Source organism: Prionailurus viverrinus, chromosome D1 (genome assembly GCF_022837055.1).
Source record: "Prionailurus viverrinus isolate Anna chromosome D1, UM_Priviv_1.0, whole genome shotgun sequence".
Lineage (NCBI taxonomy): Eukaryota > Metazoa > Chordata > Mammalia > Carnivora > Felidae > Prionailurus > Prionailurus viverrinus.
In genome coordinates this window covers 26,726,634-26,744,780 of record NC_062570.1, presented here as the reverse complement: position 1 = coordinate 26,744,780, position 18,147 = coordinate 26,726,634, and the positions used below count along the sequence as shown (strand labels likewise).

At 40.8% G+C, this 18,147-nt stretch overlaps 1 protein-coding gene across 2 annotated transcripts in view; it reads right to left on the bottom strand.

Annotated features, from left to right (window-relative positions):
• TMEM45B (transmembrane protein 45B) overlaps positions 1–17,222 on the bottom strand; it is a 45,521-nt gene extending 28,299 nt beyond the window's left edge. Inside the window, exon 1 of one of the 2 annotated variants that reach the window (XR_007156168.1) lies at positions 16,999–17,126. The gene's annotated coding sequence lies outside the window, so the exon portion shown is untranslated. Of the gene's footprint in view, positions 1–16,998 lie in introns of both variants that reach the window. The other variant, XM_047877247.1, reaches the window with a different exon arrangement.
• Between the last annotated feature and the right edge of the window lie 925 nt (positions 17,223–18,147).

Sequence of the window (18,147 nt, the reverse complement as noted above, 5' to 3'; positions counted from 1 at the left end):
CCTGAATTTTCCCTTATTTTAGATGAAGAAAGTACACATAGTGGAAGGATAGGATGTATTTAGATGAGTGAGAGACTCAAAACCAAGAAGAAAAATGAATTTTATTTTCTTCCTTGAGTGCCTGGGCTTAGCAACCAGCACCCTCCAACATTAGAACTAAGGACTTGGCTTTCATACTTACTAATACATACTTAATGAATTATGGTTTATCTTCACCATGGGATATTATGTAACCATTAAAAAGAATGAATTAGAGCGATACCAGCTGTTCTAGGAGGTTTTCCATGAGAGAGCTGGCTGAGACAAGCAAGATGGAAAAAACTATTACTTATAATATGACTCCATTTTAAACAACAAAGGTAATGTCCTGCATATATGTATTACATATGTATACAGGTATATGATTATATGAACAGGGAAAGCAAAATGGAAGACTACTTTGAGGGTATTTAACACTATTCATTAAGTATTTCTGGCTCTCTGTCTTCTAGGCACATGGTATGATTGCACTTTCTGGCCCCCTTGTCGTTGGGTGGGGTCTTGTGAGTTGTGGGCAGAAGTGACATGTGTTAGTGCTGGGAGGAAACACATAATTAATTGGCAGTTCCAGACCCCTCAGAACACATTTCCCTTTACCACATTACTATCAATGTTCATGACAGTAGCTTCTCCATCAGTCTAGATCCCAGAGTGAGGAGACATTGAGCAGAGCACCAAACAAGCCATGATGAACACATGGCATAGGAAAAATAAACAGTTGTTGTAATGAGCCACTAAGCTTCGTGGACTGTTTTTATCTAGGATAACCTAAGTTGTTATGAGTCGTACACATATATATGAGGTTAACATGTTATGGGTAGGACACTCAGGCTTTTGCAGTTTCTTTAAAAAAATATTGGAAAGGGGCGCCCGGGTGGCTCAGTCGGTTGAGCGACCAACTTCAGCTCAGGTCATGATCTCACGGTTTGTGAGTCCAATCCCAGTGTTGGGCTCTGTGCTGCCAGCTCAGAGCCTGGACCCTGCTTCTGATTCTGTGTCTCCCTCCCTCTCTGACCCTCCCCCACTCATGCTCTGTCTCTCTCTGCCTCAGAAATAAACATTAAAAAAATTAAAAAAAAATATTGGAAAGCTTTATCATATCAAAGGAAGAAGTTATGATGCTGTAAGAATGGTAGAATTTATACCAAAAAGGTGCCAAAGACTATTTTGGCAAATTGTATCTGGAACTGTCCTGACTCGTGCCTTTTCTTTCTGATACCAGATAGACACATTTTATCTTTTGAAATGGTGCCCAAGTTCTCCTTGGCTTGAAGATGGCTGTCTTCTCCCCGTGTCTTCACATACATCTTCCCTCTGTGTGTGCCTGTGTCCTCTTATAAGGGCAACAGTTAGATTAGACACCTCCCTGATGACCTCATTTTAACTTAATTATCTCTTTAAAGAGATAATCTTTAAATATAGTCACCTTCTGACATACTGGAGATCAGGACTTCAACATATAAATTGGGGGATGGGGAGCATAATTCAGCCCATTATACCACATTTTATTTATTCATCACTTAATTGACATTTCCATATACTTTTGTAGATTTAATTACTAAATCACTAAAAAAGACAAATCAGATGTATCAAAGAAGACACTCTGAAGGTTTAAACAACCTTACTAAGTATTGCTGCTTTGTATTTCCCCAGAAATACAGTTTTTCTTAATGAATCTGAAAATCGCCCTCATATGGTTCTAGAAGTCTCAATGCTTTATTGCTATTTCTCTCTTTTTCTTTTTTTAAATAACAGCCTTGACATATAACTCATATACCATAACATTCACTCCTTTGAAATATATAATTCAGTGATTGATGGTATATTCACAGTTGTGCAACCATTACCACTATCTGATTTTAAAACATTTTCATCAACCCCGAAAGAAATCCCACACCCATTAGCAATCATTCTTCATTTCCTTTCAACCCCTCTGACTCTGGCAACCACTAATCTACTTTCTATCTCCATGAGTTTGCCTATTCTAGATATTTCATTTAAGTGGAATCATATATCTCTGCCTCTTTCACATAGCATGGTTTGAAGGTTCATCCATGTTGTAGCATGTAAAAGTCCTTCATTCCTTTTCATTGCTGAATAATATTGCATTGTACAGATATGTCACATTTTGTTTATCCATTCATCTGGTTTTTAAATCTTAATCTTTTAATTTTTTAAAAAGTTTTATGTTTTAAGTAGGCTCCATACCCAATGTGGGGCTCAAACTCATGACCCTGAGATCAAGAGTTGCATGCTCTACCAACTGAGCTAGCTAGGTGCCCAATCCTTTATATTTTTAACTGAAGTATGGTTGACATATAATATCCATTCACGTGTTGATGGATATTTGGGTTGTTATGAATAATGATACTATGAATATTGGTGTACAAATTTTTGTGTGTACCTATGTTTTCATTTCTCTTGGGCATATACTAGGAGTGGAATTACTTGGTCATATGGTAACTCTATGTTTAACATTTTGAGGAACAACCAGACTCTTTTCCAAAATGGCTGCACCATTTTCCCATCTCACCAGCAGTGTATGAAGGTTCCAATTTCTCCACATCCTTCCCAACACTTGTTATGTTCATCTTTTTAATTTTAACCATACTAATGAGTGTGAAGTATATCTCATTGTTTTGTTTTATTTTGCTTCCCTAATGAGTAGTGATGTGAAGCATCTTTTCATGAGCTTATTGGGCATTTGTATATCTTCTTTGGAGAAATGCCTATTCAAATTCATTGCCCATTTAAAAAATTTTTAAATTGTTGAGTTGTAATAGCTCTTTATATATTATAGATACAAGTTCTGTATCAGATATATGATTTGAAAATATTTTCTCTCTTTTTGTGGGTTGTCTTTTTACTTTCTCTATTGTGTCCTTTGGTTCACAGAAACTTTTGATTTTGATGAAGTCAGTTTATATTTTTTTCTTTTGTGGTTTGTGCTTTGGTGTCATATCTAAGAAGCCATTGCTTAACTCAAGACCATGAAGATTCAATCCTATGTTTTATTCTAGGATTTTTACAGTTTTATCTCTTACATTTATGTCTATGATCCATTTAATTAACTTTTGTATGTGGTGTGAAGTAGTGATCCAACTTCATTTTTTGCATATCTAATTGTCCCAGCCATTTGTGGAAAAGATTTTTCTTTCCCCCATTGAATTGTCTTAGTGCCTTTGTCTACCTTCTACTCTTGAAAATGGATTTCATCAATCTTCAAAGAAGGGCCTTGCCTACAATAAGATGAAACTGTGGTAAAGAATGAGTAATTCAACAATTATGACACATATATTAAATGTTTTAATAGAGTGTGCAGAGTGTTATGACAATGAAAGTAGGACTCTGACTCAGCCTGGAAGAAATAGGAGAAAGATTATAGAGGGAAGTGTCCCTAAAACTTCCTTGAAAAACAGGTAAACATAGGTAGTGTGCGTAAAGCTCCAGACAGAGCAAATAGTACATGCCTAGACTAAGAAGCAGGTGTAGCCAATCATCCATATGGTCAGAATCGAGCTAGATAATGTTTCTTACTCTCTTTACCCTACCATTCCCACTTTCTTTACCAAGAAAGACCTAATGTCATTCTCTTCCATGGCTGGAATGCATTAAACCTTTAAATTGTCTTAGGTTGGGAATGAACAGAACAGTATACTTAAAAGTCAAATCAACCAGACATTGTAGTCCTATGTGCCCAAGAATCTCTAGAAAGGATATAAACCAACTCACAAATGGGCCTGAGGAAGGTTAAGTTAGAAAGATGCAAGTCAAGTTTTATATTAGTTCAGGTGAAGTCTATTTCCTTAATTTCCCTAAAGGAAACTGGATTCCTACATGTTCCTTTAAGGGGGAAATACAGTCATATAATAGAAAGAGCACAAACTATGGAGCATCAGTCTTTGCTGCTTTTACTGGTAAGGTCATGGACAATTTCCCTAACCTCTCGGTACCCTTTCAGTACCCTTTCTTCCAAAATGAGGACATTAACACTACCTCAGAAGCATCTTGTGAGGATTAACTGAGAATGTCTAGCAGCTAACTATAGTAAGTGTTTAACAAATATTAGTTTCCTCTCTTCTCTGGTGTTCTCATACTTATTCCCACAATTAATGGGGGAGAAACCTGACTTCTCTTTTAGGAGAAGTATAATTATTGAACTAAGGCTGCTGTATCTTTTAGTACTAACTTCAAGTGGGGAGAGGGGAATTATGTTGAACCTTTACCTGACCCTGGAGAAGGTAGTGGGTTTTTTCATTTTTTTAAATGTTTATTTATTTTTGAAGGAGGGAGAGAGAGAGAGAGACAGAGCATGAGTGGGGGAGGGGCAGAGAGACAGAGATGGAGACACAGAATCTGAAGCAGGCTTCAGGCTCTGAGCTGTCAGCACAGAGCCCAATGTGGGGCTTGAACTGATGAGCTGGCCCAAAGTCAGATGCTTAATCGATTGAGCCACCCAGGTGCCCCTGAATACCTTTTTAATAGAAATGAGATATGTGTTTGGTCAGTAGGCAAATAGGTAATGGGGAGAACACAGAATATTATTTTGAATCTGTCTTTGCCAACAGAAACACTTAAATGGCTTCTGGCCTGAGTTTACTTTGGAATACAACCAACCCTGCCTGACTCAGCTTTCTGTTACTCTGCAAATAACAAGCCTAATACCTCCCGCTTTCTTCTATGAGCTGCTTAGCAGTAAAATGCAGAGGAAGCACAAGGTACAGAGTTGAAAGTTCTCTGTGGCCCATGGCTGATGTGACTATGGTTTAGTCCTGAACTTCAGGCAGAGTATCCCTGCTCTATAGTAGCCTGGGAGCCCTTAAATAATTCTGGAGTCTGTCACTTTTTAAAAAATTTTATAGCTACTACTGTCATTGTTATTTTCTCTGTAAGTTGGTAGGTAGGTCCTTGGTCAGAAGGCTCAAAACCAGAATAAGAATTTGAGCCTTGTTCTGGCATGAGTTCATGATGCCGTGGAACAAAATTCCATGAATAAGAGCTCAGTTACCTCCCAAGTGAGTTTAGATTTCTAAGCAAAAGATGGTCTCATTCCTGCTTCCATTTTTTTAAATGGGATCCCATTAAATATGCTGGGTGCTGAGGAAATAATAAAATGAATAAGAAATGACCCCTCTTAAAATTTGTATGGAACCACAAAAGACCCTGAATAGTCTAAGCAATCTTGAAAAAGCAAAGCAAAGCCGGAGGTATCACAATTCCAGACTTCAAGTTGTATTATAAAGCTGTACTAATCAACAGTATGGTATTGGCATAAAAATAGACACATTGGTCAATGGAACAGAATGGAAAGTCCAAAGACAAATCCACAATTATATGGTCAATTAATCTTTGACAAACCAGGAAAGAATATCCACGGGGAAAAAGACAGTCTCTTCAACAAATGGTGCTGGGAAAACTGGACAGCAAAGTGCAAAAGAATGAAACTGGACCACTTTCTTACACCACACACAAAAATAAATTCAAAATGAATTAAAGACCTCAGAGTGAGACCTGAAACCATAAAAATCCTAGAAGAGAGCACAGGCAGTTATTTCTCTGACATCGGTGGTAGCAACTATTTTTTCTAGTTAGGTACCTTAAGGCAGGGGAAATGAAAGCAAAAATAAACTATTGGGACTACATCAAAATAAAAAGTGTTTGCACAGCAAAGAAACACAACTAAATCACACAACTAAAGGCAACTAAAAAGCAACCTATGTAATGGGAGAGGATAGTTGCAAATGACATATCCATAAAGGATTAGTATCCAAAATATATAAAGAACTTATAAAACTCAACACTCAAGAACCAAATAATGTGATTAAGAATGGGCAGAAGTGGGGCGCCTGGGTGGCGCAGTCGGTTGAGCGTCCGACTTCAGCCAGGTCACGATCTCGCGGTCTGGGAGTTCGAGCCCCGCGTCGGGCTCTGGGCTGATGGCTCAGAGCCTGGAGCCTGTTTCCGATTCTGTGTCTCCCTCTCTCTCTGCCCCTCCCCCGTTCATGCTCTGTCTCTCTCTGTCCCAAAAAATAAATAAACGTTGAAAAAAAAAAATTTAAAAAAAAAAGAATGGGCAGAAGATATGAGCAGACATTTCTTCAAAGAAGACATACAGATGGTCAACAGACACATGAAAAGATACTCATCATCACATATCATCAGGGAAATGCAAATCAAAACCACAATGAGATATCACCTCACACCTGTCAGAATGGCTAAAATCAACAACACAAGAAAAAATGGATGATGGCAAGGAGGTGGAGAAAAAGGAACCCTTGTGCACTGTTGGTGAGAATACAAACTGGTGCAGCTGCTCTAGAAAACAGCGTGGAGGTTCCTCAAAGAGTTAAAAGTAGAACTACCGTATGATCCAGCAGTCACACTACTGGGTGTTTACCCAAAGAATACAAAAATTCTAATTCAGAGATACATGCACCCCTATGTTTATAGCAGCATTAAGTAAATACAATAGTCAAACTATGGAAGCAGCCCTTAGCACTCAGCGTGGAGCCTGACATGGGACTGGATCCCATGACTCTGGGATCATGACCTGAGCTGAAATCAAGAGGCGACACTCACCCGACTGAGCCACCCAGGTGCCCTTTAATCTGTGCTTTTGATTGGATCCTCACCTGTGTCCTCTGAGTTCTAGCACTCATGAACTTCTCTCACCCTTTGTTGCCTTCTTCCTGTCAACTATAATCAGGCCCAAGAATTTTTCACACAAAATAATAAGAGAAAAAGGAAAAAGAAACAAAAAATTCTGTTTGGACCTGGGTCCCTAAAGAACCATTGTGTATCTCTCTTCCTATTTACTATTCCAAACATAAAAGTAATATAGCTAATGTATATAAAAGTTGTAAAGAATAACAGCTGTGTGGCATGACTCAGCTTAAGAAACAGAACATTACTAACATCTTTGGAGCTTCCTATTGACACATCCTTGATAGCTTCCCTGACTTCCCTCTTGAGAAGTAGCATCATTTTGAATTGTGTGTTTAGCAATCACTCACTTCTGTCTTGCTCTATACCACATACATTTAGTACATACATGATCTCCAAACAACATATAGTTTTGCAAAATTTTAAACTTTTTACATATGTTCTCAAAATAGGTGGATCTTTTTCTCACCATCTCACCTAGTCCAGAGCCAAAATGCCTTTGATAATAGGTTTATTTATAGACAATTACAGTTTCTAATATTAAAATTATTTGGAAAGTCATTAATTATTGAATTAAATAACCACTTAAATGAAATTGTCTTTGGATAGAAAGGGATTTTGATGGTTTGTGTATTGCAATCAAACATTGTCAAAATCAGTTAAATTTCACGAAAAAACCTGGAAATACAATTGCTGTCTCCATTTAGTTCTGCTCCTTCACCACCATGACACTAAAATTACATTCACAGGTGTCACCAAATCTCTTCATATTGCTTCATCAGTGGAAATCTTTAAAATATTATCTGAGTAGACCTCTCTTCTGTTCCTGCACTACTCTGTAGCTGACACCATCCCTTAGTCACTCATTTTTGGAATTATCTACTGCTCTTGGCTTTCAAGATACTATTTTCTCCTGGCTCCCTTCATCTGCTATAATCTTCTTTTTCTCCCTTAAATGGTCCTCTTCTTTTTCCTGTGTCTTAAACACGAGCAGACTTTGGTCCACTGTTCTATATAGCTTCTTCTGGCAAGAACTCATACATACCCATAGTTCCATTACCACCCGCACGCTGATGACTCTTTTCTCTAGCCTTGACCTTTGCCCTTAGTTTCAAACTCATATATCTAACAACTTGCTAAACTAACAGACACACAAAAACATGTAGATTCTTCTTAGACACCTCAAAGTCAACATGTCCCAAACTGAATTCGTCATCTTCTTTCCCCCCCAGATTGGTAATGGCTTAACATCCAGTTACTTCTAAAGCCAGATTCCTAGGACTCATCTGAGACTCCCTTTTATCCCTCTCTCTGCCCTGCAGTGCCCCAATTCCCCAAGAGACTAAAATATTCTGCTTATTTTGGCTACCCAAATTTTCTGATGTTCTTTTTCCTTTCTAGTCCTATGATAGTTATCTCATTTAGGCTCTCATTGTCTTTTGCCTGGACCACTGCAGTGCCTCCAATCCTGCCATCCATAAATCCTTTTTCCACTCTGCTACCAGAGTCATCTGCCTAAAATGTAAATCTGACTACGCCACTATAGAATCTAAAACATTTCACTGACTAACCACCACCCAGATGTAGTCCATGCCCCTTTGCATTGCATATACCCAGAATGTGGCTCTTGGCCTGTCTCTCAAGCCTCATCTCTCATCTGTCCCCACCACAAACCTTACAGTGCTCATGCTATTCCCTCCACCTTGTGTGTCTTTTCCATTTTTTCTTCGCGTGACTTCCCTTTTCTCAGTTTTCAATAGGTGTGCCATATCTCCTCTAGAAAGCTTTCTGTGAACTTCCAGGCTAGGCTATGGCCCCACCTCTGTTCTAGCATAGTACATTACACATATCTTGATTTTTATCACTTAGCCTGTTATATTAAAATTACACATTTACATGTCTTACTCACTAGACCATAGGCTCCTCAAGAGCAGAGATCTTATCTACTTCGTGTTAAAGTTCCCATAAACTTTCCCATAAAGTTCCCATAAAGCTTGCCATATAATAACAGGTCTTGATCTGAACTGAACTAAATCAACCTAGCCATAATCCTGAATCATGAGGACACTAGCTCCTGAATCCAGTCATTTCTAAGGGTGCTATCATTACTTTTTCATATAATTTTTAGAGCGAGATGAGTCCTTGAGAGATCTTCTAGTCCTTAAGAGATCATGCCTCTCAGACTGGTGTACAGGTAAGCCCCAACAGTCAAAATATCTGAAGTCACATGACCAACCTGGTTACCATCATAGAATTATCAATTTCACCTTAAGATTTTGGGGAAAATTATTTTCATGTTAAAACAGAGATGTGGGGCACCTGAGTGGCTCAGTCTGTTAAGCATCCAGCTCTTGATTTCAGCTCAAGAGCATAATCTCAAGGTTGTGAGATCAAACCCCACATGGGGCTCTGTGCTGATAGCATGGAGCCTGCTTGGGATTCTCTCTCTCCCTCTCTCTCTCTGTCCCTCCCCTGCTCATGCTCTCTTTCCAAAAACCAGCAGCAGCAGCAGCAGCAGCAGCAACAACAACAACAACTAAAAAGATGTATTTGAAGGTAGCATAAATTTTTTTAGCATTAAGGGAGACTATAGCTTATGCCATGCTGTTTTCAGCCAAGCCTCCATGCCATGAGAATACAAGTTCTATGGTGAGTGGTAGCATTTGAGAAACACTTGATCAAACACTCATTTGATCTTGTAGTTTAGTTCTTGTTCTCTATAAAAATAAACAATCCCAGTGAGAAAAAAACCTAGAAATTATCTCAAAAACAGCCAGAAGAGAGAGATTTTTCATCCTGGGTCTAGATTAGTTTAAACAGGTGTCCACCTGATAGGCAGGATAGGTCTTCTGAAATTAGTACATCAGTGTGCTTTGTGCAAAATATACCAGAAGACAAATGACGGTAGGGGAGAAGAGACAAAAAAAAAATGTTAGAACGGAACAAAGAGAAAGTCTGGGTCAAAGTGGGGGCCAGATCAAAGAGAGTGGAAGGAAGCAAAGGACAGTACAAGAGTGGCATGGAACAAGAGAGAAAAAAACATCCAAATAGAACTGTGATTAAAAATGGTGCCAGATGTAGGGTGTTTGGTGATAACCCAAGAAATTATTACATCTTCAGTAAGATGATACAGGGAGTTGTCACTCCTGGAAATTCTACCTGAAGTCCTGGTAGAAGATCTTCCCAGTCTTTTTTCCAACAGCTGTTCCACACATCAAATTTGAGAAGGAGGTATCATCTTCCAGAAAAAAAATGGCATAAAAAGATGCAAAGGAAACAGAGGAAACATCAAGGGGACAAGTAGGAAGGGTTAATTTAAAATGGGTAATGGAGTCAATTTATCTAGGGCCTCTTATGTATCAGGCATAGTTCTAAGTGATGGCGAAACAGAGATAACAGGGCTGGGCCCCAGTCTTCAAGGGCTTTGCTGTCTTCTTTAAAGGTGCCTGAGAAGGAAGAGCCAACAGTACAAAATCTGGTATCTAATGCCTAGGCTTTCTGATGAAGATGTCTTTCAAAGCTAAGTCAGGAATCATTCCTGTAACACATATTATCTGGTGCCTTTTTGTGATCTAAAACTTTCCCAGCAAAGAAAAAGTGCTGACCCTGCCCCAAGTTTTGGGTATCACATGTCAGGCTAAGCAAAGAAAGAAAATAGTATGGATTTGCAGAGTGACCTTCAAGGGCAGAAATTCTCTCCCAAATTCTGTAACTAAGACATTCTTTGGAGGTATTAGGAAAATATTTTCTCAATATAACCTCTTAAAGAGAAATAAGAAGCTAACTATAATTTTCCATCTTAATTAAATATTCTTCTAAGTGTCATTATTAAGATTAAGATAAATATTGGCATGATATGGAGCTTCTCCAAAGGCCCTAACTTATTCTGGATTAAGTATTTCTCCGCCGGTGAGTAATAAATGTTTCGCAAATGGTTATTCCAAAATAATTTGTTGTACTTGTGCTTACAAGACTTTTATTACACTAAAATCTCAGGCCTTTTTATTTTTACTTATTTATTTTTTAAGTAAGCTCTATGCCCAGTATGGGGCTTGAACTCACAACCTCAAGATCAAGAGTCACATGCTTTACCAACCGAGCCAGTCAGGTGCCCCAGAGCGTCTTGCTTTTTAATAGAAAAGAACTCACTCTCCGTGGAAGACTGCTGATTGTCTCCCTGCTGCTGACAAAAGACACACAGAGGAACACAGGGGTACACAGAGGCAGCCACTTCAAAGGGGGGGGGCAGAGTCAAGAACTAAATTCTAAATGTTTGACTCCTAAACTACCACTTACCCACTCAAAACAAGAACCTTTCCTATTAAATGGATTACATAATAAATAAATCAAACTTACTAATGGTCTTTTCTCAAACAGGAATAAATGGCTAGAGATGGGGTCTTCCTGATGAGAAACTGATTAGACTAGAAAGCTGCTAGAGACACAATGATGAGCCATCAAAAAAGCCTGCTCTGGATAATTGCCCTACAATGAAGCTCACAATCTGCAAGCCACACTCACAGACTATACATTTTGGCATTTTTGGTACACCATTCTTAAACATGGACGGTTGAATAAAGCTTCTGCCATAAAAGGCAGAACAGAAACAACAGAAAAAAAAGGGGCCTTTGAAAATATACAGACATCATTCGGGATACTCTCAAAATTAGAAAAAAATCAGAGCTAATATTCTCAGGGAAATAGGAAAAGATACTGCATCCATAAAATAGGAGCAGGATGCTATAAAAATTTCTTGAAAGCCGCCTCACCCCACCCAAATAAAAGTCCTTGGGAATTAGAAATATGATGAAAGAAATGTAAAAATTTAATATAAGGGTGGGAATATTTATTAGAACTAAAAGATTAGAGGTTTTTTTTTAAAAATAGAAAAGACAAGAAACCAAGAGGGAAGATTCAAGAGATCCAGCATCTAAGTAATTTAACGTAAGTTGCAGAAAGAACAGAGGAAATTATGACAGAAGAAAACTAAAGAATATGATTTTTAGATTGAAGAGTCCTTTAAAGTATCCAAAACAATGACTGGGGGGAAAAAACCCAAACCAGTATGAACTAACAACATTGTGAAATATCAGAACATGAGGACTAAACAAAAGAAAACCCTACAAACTTCCAGACAGAAAAAAAAAATGCATGGGATCAGAAATCATAATGGCATCAGCTTCTCAACTGAGCGATAAGAAGGGAGAAGAAAACGGAGGAATGCCTTCAACATTCTGAGGGGAAATTAATTCCAACTGATAACCTATATCCAGCCAAACCATCAATCAAATATGATGGAAGAAAAATGACATCATAAATGTACAAAGACTCAAAAAGCCAGGTCCTGGGGGGCCTGAATCTTCTATAATTTGGGGAGCCCTCTTTAAGAAAAAAATAATAAAATTACCAACACAAAATTGGGTGTGAACATGAATATTTATTTAGATTGAGAAGAGAAATCACAACAAATGGGAACCTTGGAGATTCATGGCTCTTTCTTCTAAAATCTTTTTAGAAAATGTGCCCCAAATGCTTCATGATGGCGACCTGGCTTTTCCTCTCCACTTGTCAACTTTCAACAGTTTGCAGCCCTCACAGAGGCCTGCAAATGTGAACTTCAGCAGCTCCTGGATAAATTTGCCTCTGTCTCCACGTGGCTTTTCTCAGGAAGCCATGCTCCAGCAAGACCAAGGAGTGAGAGGGCACAGAATCCAAGAAACAGGAATCCGGTACAATTGACAAGGTGGTAGCAAAGGAAGCTCCCAGTGCAACAAGGAGCTCAGAATAACCAGTCTCAGAGAATAGGGGGCTGGGCAGGGATGCTTCCAAGAAAAGCATATCAGACTGACTACTTACTTGATGCTTAACTCTCTGAGAGGAATTTTACCATCCTGTCAAAGTTTGAGTCAGAACTGTAATGAGTACTCAAAAAACCTAAGCAACTGAAGAAGAGGCAGCAATTACTAACTCCAGGTATAGAGAAAGGTTGTACAAGAAAGGAAGTGTAGAAATCATGGTGTATCACATAGCTGGAAAAAGTCATAATAATGTAAACACTAAACATTGCTATATCAAAAAAAATAGGCTATAACTATATTAGGACCTTGCAAGAAAGGGAAACAAATATGAAAAAGAATAATGAGGGTATAAGAGAGCTACATCCTTATCCTCCCTGGTAGGATGTCAATAGATACTATCCAGAACTGGGAAAAGAATGAGAAATAGCCAGTATTAGCATGTTACTTGGGAATATGGTGGTAAGTATGAGAAAAACATAGATGAGAGACTGAAAGTCATTGCCTCTAGGGAGGTAGCTGTGTGGACTCAGTAAAAGCCTTGTAGAACTTGTGACTTTTAAGACTCTCCATTTATTTGTGTTGACCAAAATTTAGAAACACCCTCAAGAGGGATGAGACAGAAAGCCTTTGGAAATAAAATGAAGGTGCCTCTGATAAACTAGCCCCAATTCAATGTTTTTCAAATTATGATCCTGTGACCACCTGTGTTCAAATTATCTGGAGTGCCAGCTTATCATTCAGATTTATAGACTCATTCCAGACCTAAATAATCAGCATTTCTTGGGGGTGGACCTCGGAATCTATAATTTTAAAAAGTTCCCCTACATCCACTGCATTATCTATTGCTTTTTTAATAAACCAAAAAGCAACAGGTAAAAATAAAATAAAAAAAAAATAAAACAACAACAACCCATATAGAAACAAAGAGTCAATGACTCATAAAACATATTATGGCAGATGCTGCTAGTTGCTTACCCTATATCTATTTTCCCCTTCTTCCTTAACAGACTCCCTATTTTGTTATATTGGCAACATGGCTGACTAAAACACTAGATTTGCTCAGGTTTTCCTATAATTAGGAGTGGTTATGTGACAGAGTTCTTATATGAATGAGGTATAAGCAGTCTATTGGGTGGAACTTTCAAGAGTGATATTATTAAAAAACAAGGACAGATTCAGCTGGTACATGCCTTCTGCCCTTCCTTCTGCCCTTCTTTCTGGTAAGCCCTCTCTGACACGAAGAGGTGCCTGTCTCTCAGTGAGGACAAAAGGTGCATGCTAAGGATGGTGGTGCAGGAAGACAGAGGAATCTGGCCCAATCCTCAGCTTCTCACCTCCAGGCATCCAGCTATTTGAGAAAAACAAACTCCTCACTTACTAAGTTATTGTAGTAGGGTTTTCCATTACTTGTAGCTGAATGAAGTCCTAATGACATCTCATCCTTGTTCAAACGTTTGTTTGGTAAGTATTGAACGCATTTTATTGAGTGCCCACTACGGGCACTGTGCTCAGAAAAACACAATGGGCCAGACCAAAAGGCTTTTTCTGTCACGGACTGTGGAATCCAGTTAGAGTAGGAGAATCTATGGATATTTGAGTCCAGGATTCAGGGAGGCTATAGTTTGCTGTCACAGACCCAAAACTGAACCACCTGACTTATGTATCTAGGAAATCCTCGAGGGACCACATGCTGGAAACAGCAGTAGTCTGAACACTGGGAAGCCTAGGTTTGAGCTGCAGTTCTTCAGCCAAGTAGGTTTGGGTACTTGCTTAATTTTTCCTGAATCCCCTTTTGTTCTTGGAAGAAACAAAAAGATTGGGCATGATAAATATTTCAGGCTATCCGCAGCTCTAAAATATTTTTGCAGTTACAATGAACAAAGATGGGCATGAAAGATACCAAACAAGAATGTTCCTAAATTTAGATTCTAAGAGTTCATAGTCAGAGAGTATGGTAAGTAAATGTTCAGGAAAAACAAATCACAGACAACTCCTCACCCCCAAATTACACAAGCAAACAAAAGAGCTCCCCTGTAGGGAGCTGAGGTATTACAGAAGAAGTTCTGGCTTAAGGTTGGCTTTGCCACTTAACAGCTGGATAATCTCAGGCCAGATACTCAGTATTTCTGTTTCAGTTTCCTCAATTATGAAATAAGCTATTACTATTTCCTCACAGTGCTGCTTATGGAAATCGCCTTGTACTCTAAAGCTGCCGTGGTATCAATAATGGTTTATGATATCTAAATTCCACAGGGAAATACATGAGTGTACTTTGGTATCTTCAGCTTAAATTCTTCATCACAGAAGGCTGATAGATCTTTTGAGTTTCAGGGAGCCTGGGTGGCTCAGTTGGTTGAGTGCCTGGAATTCTCTTTCTCTTCCTCTCTCTCTGCCCCTCCCCTGCTCTCTCTCTCAAAATAAATAAATAAACTTAAAAAAAAAAAAAGATCTTTTGAGTTTCTTTGTCCCTTCAGTAGTGCACCTTGTGACCCATTTTATTTTCACACAGAGAACAGACAAGAGAAACAAAAACAGCTCAAATTCAAATAATCTCTGTTTATTTCTAGCCCCCAGTAAAGGTTTGGGGGAGAAGACTGTTTAATTAAAAGGGAAGCTGAGTCCAAATGACGTGTGGGGATTCTAGTACTTACTTGTAGGCTCTAATTGTTCCTATTGGATATTGCATAGTATTGTACATGATTTAGTTTTTGTTTCATGACCTGTCCATAGAAACAAATACAGATTTGAAATCTCATACATGCCCATTAGTTGATGACAGAGTGGTGACTTCTATTCTCTTACCGACAATTATAAAAAGTTTTGCAATAACAGGAAATTTGGCTATGGAATAGGCTCTACATGTGGTAAAACTGCCCTTACCCACTTTCAACAAACAAATGCATTTGAGGGAAGGAGATAATCCTTTAATTATAACCAACATAAGCAATTTCTGTACTTTGACCGTTTAAACATGGCAGCCGATGTTAACTTGAAGGTGGTAAGGAGACAGGAGAGAAGTCTTTCTTTCTCTTTACTCCTTTTCTCCCCCAGCCCTTGCCAAATCCTATCTCAAAGTTCCATTTGCTGAGATTAGGCAAGAGACACACCAAGGACATACTGGGGAACATTCCAAACAGAATCATTGGGCCATCACAACCAATTCCAGAACCCACAGAATACATGAAATAAGTACGTGGTGATACTGTGCCTCCCATGGAACAAGTGAGAAGATATCAAAGTCCTTTAAAAGGAAAGTGAATGCTTGGCTTTCCTAATACCAGAACCATTAGTGCACAGCCAGAAATAATGCCTCCCTTCTGCTTATGTCAGGCACTCTCCCTTGGAAAATCAGAGAACCATATTCAATAAAGCTTTCGTATCAATTGCATGGCTTTCTCAGAAACTCTAGGAACAGAGGGTAACTACATCCTTATTGAGCCCATGAACTCTCAGTCCATGAAGAACTATGTTGGACTCTCAGAGTGTATGAGGAGTCTCCCCTACGTCATTTAACATGGACAAACCCCGGATTGTATTGAACAGGTTGCACATCTGGCCAAAGAGTACATGTTTCTTAGGAATGATAAGCCGTACTACCTATTAAAGTGAATGTAAAGACACAGATAAAATTCTTATGCCACTTTATGAGCCAAACAGGGCGGTGATAGGGCAATGAGGCAAATGGTCAGGGATGGGGAGGAACATGGCACTCACTGAGGGAAATGGCAGAAGACGTGAAGGAAATGGTCACTTCTGTGACTCTTACTTAGAAGAGGTAGCTGGCTAAAACTTCGAAAGGCTGAAATGCAAATCTTTCTTATATCTAGGGCTAGATTATGTTTCCAGAGGTTATCCTTCTGCACCCAGGCAGGGTCCCCTAAAACTATTTTTAGGTCCAGTGTAAACCTCCCCAACCCCTGCTAATCTTACCTCTTTGCGCCTGACATCCGTTTCTACCCACTGAAGTATTAGTGGGAGCTAAATCATGACCCAGGAAACTTTATCAGTCAATCGCCTCTTACTAAATTCTAGGCTTCCTGGTTTAAGGAAGTATCGGTTGGCGGTGTTTGTGGAGTGGCGCTAAAAGGACAGACAGTAGGAGGTAAGTGCCCACGGCGGTGTGGAGCTGGAGAGGAGAGGTCATGGGCCGGGTGTCCCCGGATCCTCGGGGGTGGGGTGGGGGGGAGAGGGGCGTTGGTGGAATGGAGGGCAGGGGCTTCGCCCTCCGAAGCTCCGCTCGCCTGGCCACACGGTCGACCTGACTGGCTGGGGACGCAGCAGTTTTCATTCTAGGGCCGCCGGCGACCCGACCCAGGTGCGCACGGCTCCCGGGCAGTCCAGCTCCTCCCCCTGCCCTGCCGGAGCCCGCTCCCCCCGCCGAATCCCCTCCCGCTCCGAGCGCCCCCCTGCCCGGTCCGAGCCCCCTCCCCATCGGAGGCCCCCTCCGCTGGCCCGGCGTCCGCGGAGTCCGAGCCCCCGGCCCGTGGCGGCGTCTCACCTGCGCGGAGCGCCTCCGTCCTGCGCCGACTGCGGCCGCCACTCAGCAGGTGCGAGCGCCCGGCCCGGCCTGGCCCAGCAGCGCGACTGCCTGCCCTCCCCACCGCAGACTGACCGCCTCGCCCCGCCGGTGCCGAACGTGCGGAGCCTCCCGGCTCTAAGCCCGAACTTCCCTCCACGCCCCCCGACACTCCCGCCGGGGCGCAAGACACGCCCTAAGGTGTGCTCCAACAGGGGCGGGGTCCTGGGCACCCAGGGCGAACTGCGACTAACCGTGACCTCCTATGATGCAAAGCAATTACAGAAACCTGGGAGGCGGCGAGGACTGTGGCGAAGAGGCTGTCGCAAGGAAGACTGTTTACCGAGCGACGCAATCGGTGAACACACCGACGAACTAGTCACCGATCTCCCTCCAGCAAAGGCAGGCACTGGTGTCCCATCCTGGACGAGAGTCCAGTTCTCTGGTTTAAGCTTGGGGTCACATGAGTTCATTCATTCATCCGACAGATCTGCCGCCTGTTACACCCGCGCAGTTCTAGGTGCTAGAGAAAGAGCTGCGAAGGAGACAAAGCCCTTGCTGGGAGGGGATCCCTTCCTGCTAAGAAATGCACGCCTTTCTTGCAGTAGCCTGTGATCTCGGTGCCCTCATCTGTAAGGTAAGGGGTTGGCCTCCTAGTTTCCTACCCTAGCTCATAATCCCCTGTGGAAGTGAAAAACTTCCCCCTTAGCAAGATCTACGGCTCCATCCCAGACCTACTGATCAGAATCTCCGGAGGAGGTCGTCAGAGGGACCGGTTAAGAGTTACTTAGGTGACCAGAGGAAGTCAGGGCTGAGAATCGCCCCTCTGGATCTCTAAGATGCCTTCCAGCTGATCCCATTGTTGATAGTCCTGGAAACCAAGAAAGTCTTCCTGGAAAAGATGCTGCATGTGGGTTTTAAAGAAAGGCAGAGGATACACCCTAGCAGGGCGGCAGGGGATAGGATCCCAAGGGCAGCTTCTCTTGATCAAGTAGTCTTTCTTTTTTGTGAAGTCAAAAGAGACTTTTGAGAATAAGGCATCAACTTGAGCAAGTCCTTCCTCTATAGAACAGAGTGAATGAGGCCTGGTGGAAGAGATAATGACAGAGAGGCACTGCTATCACTTAAAAG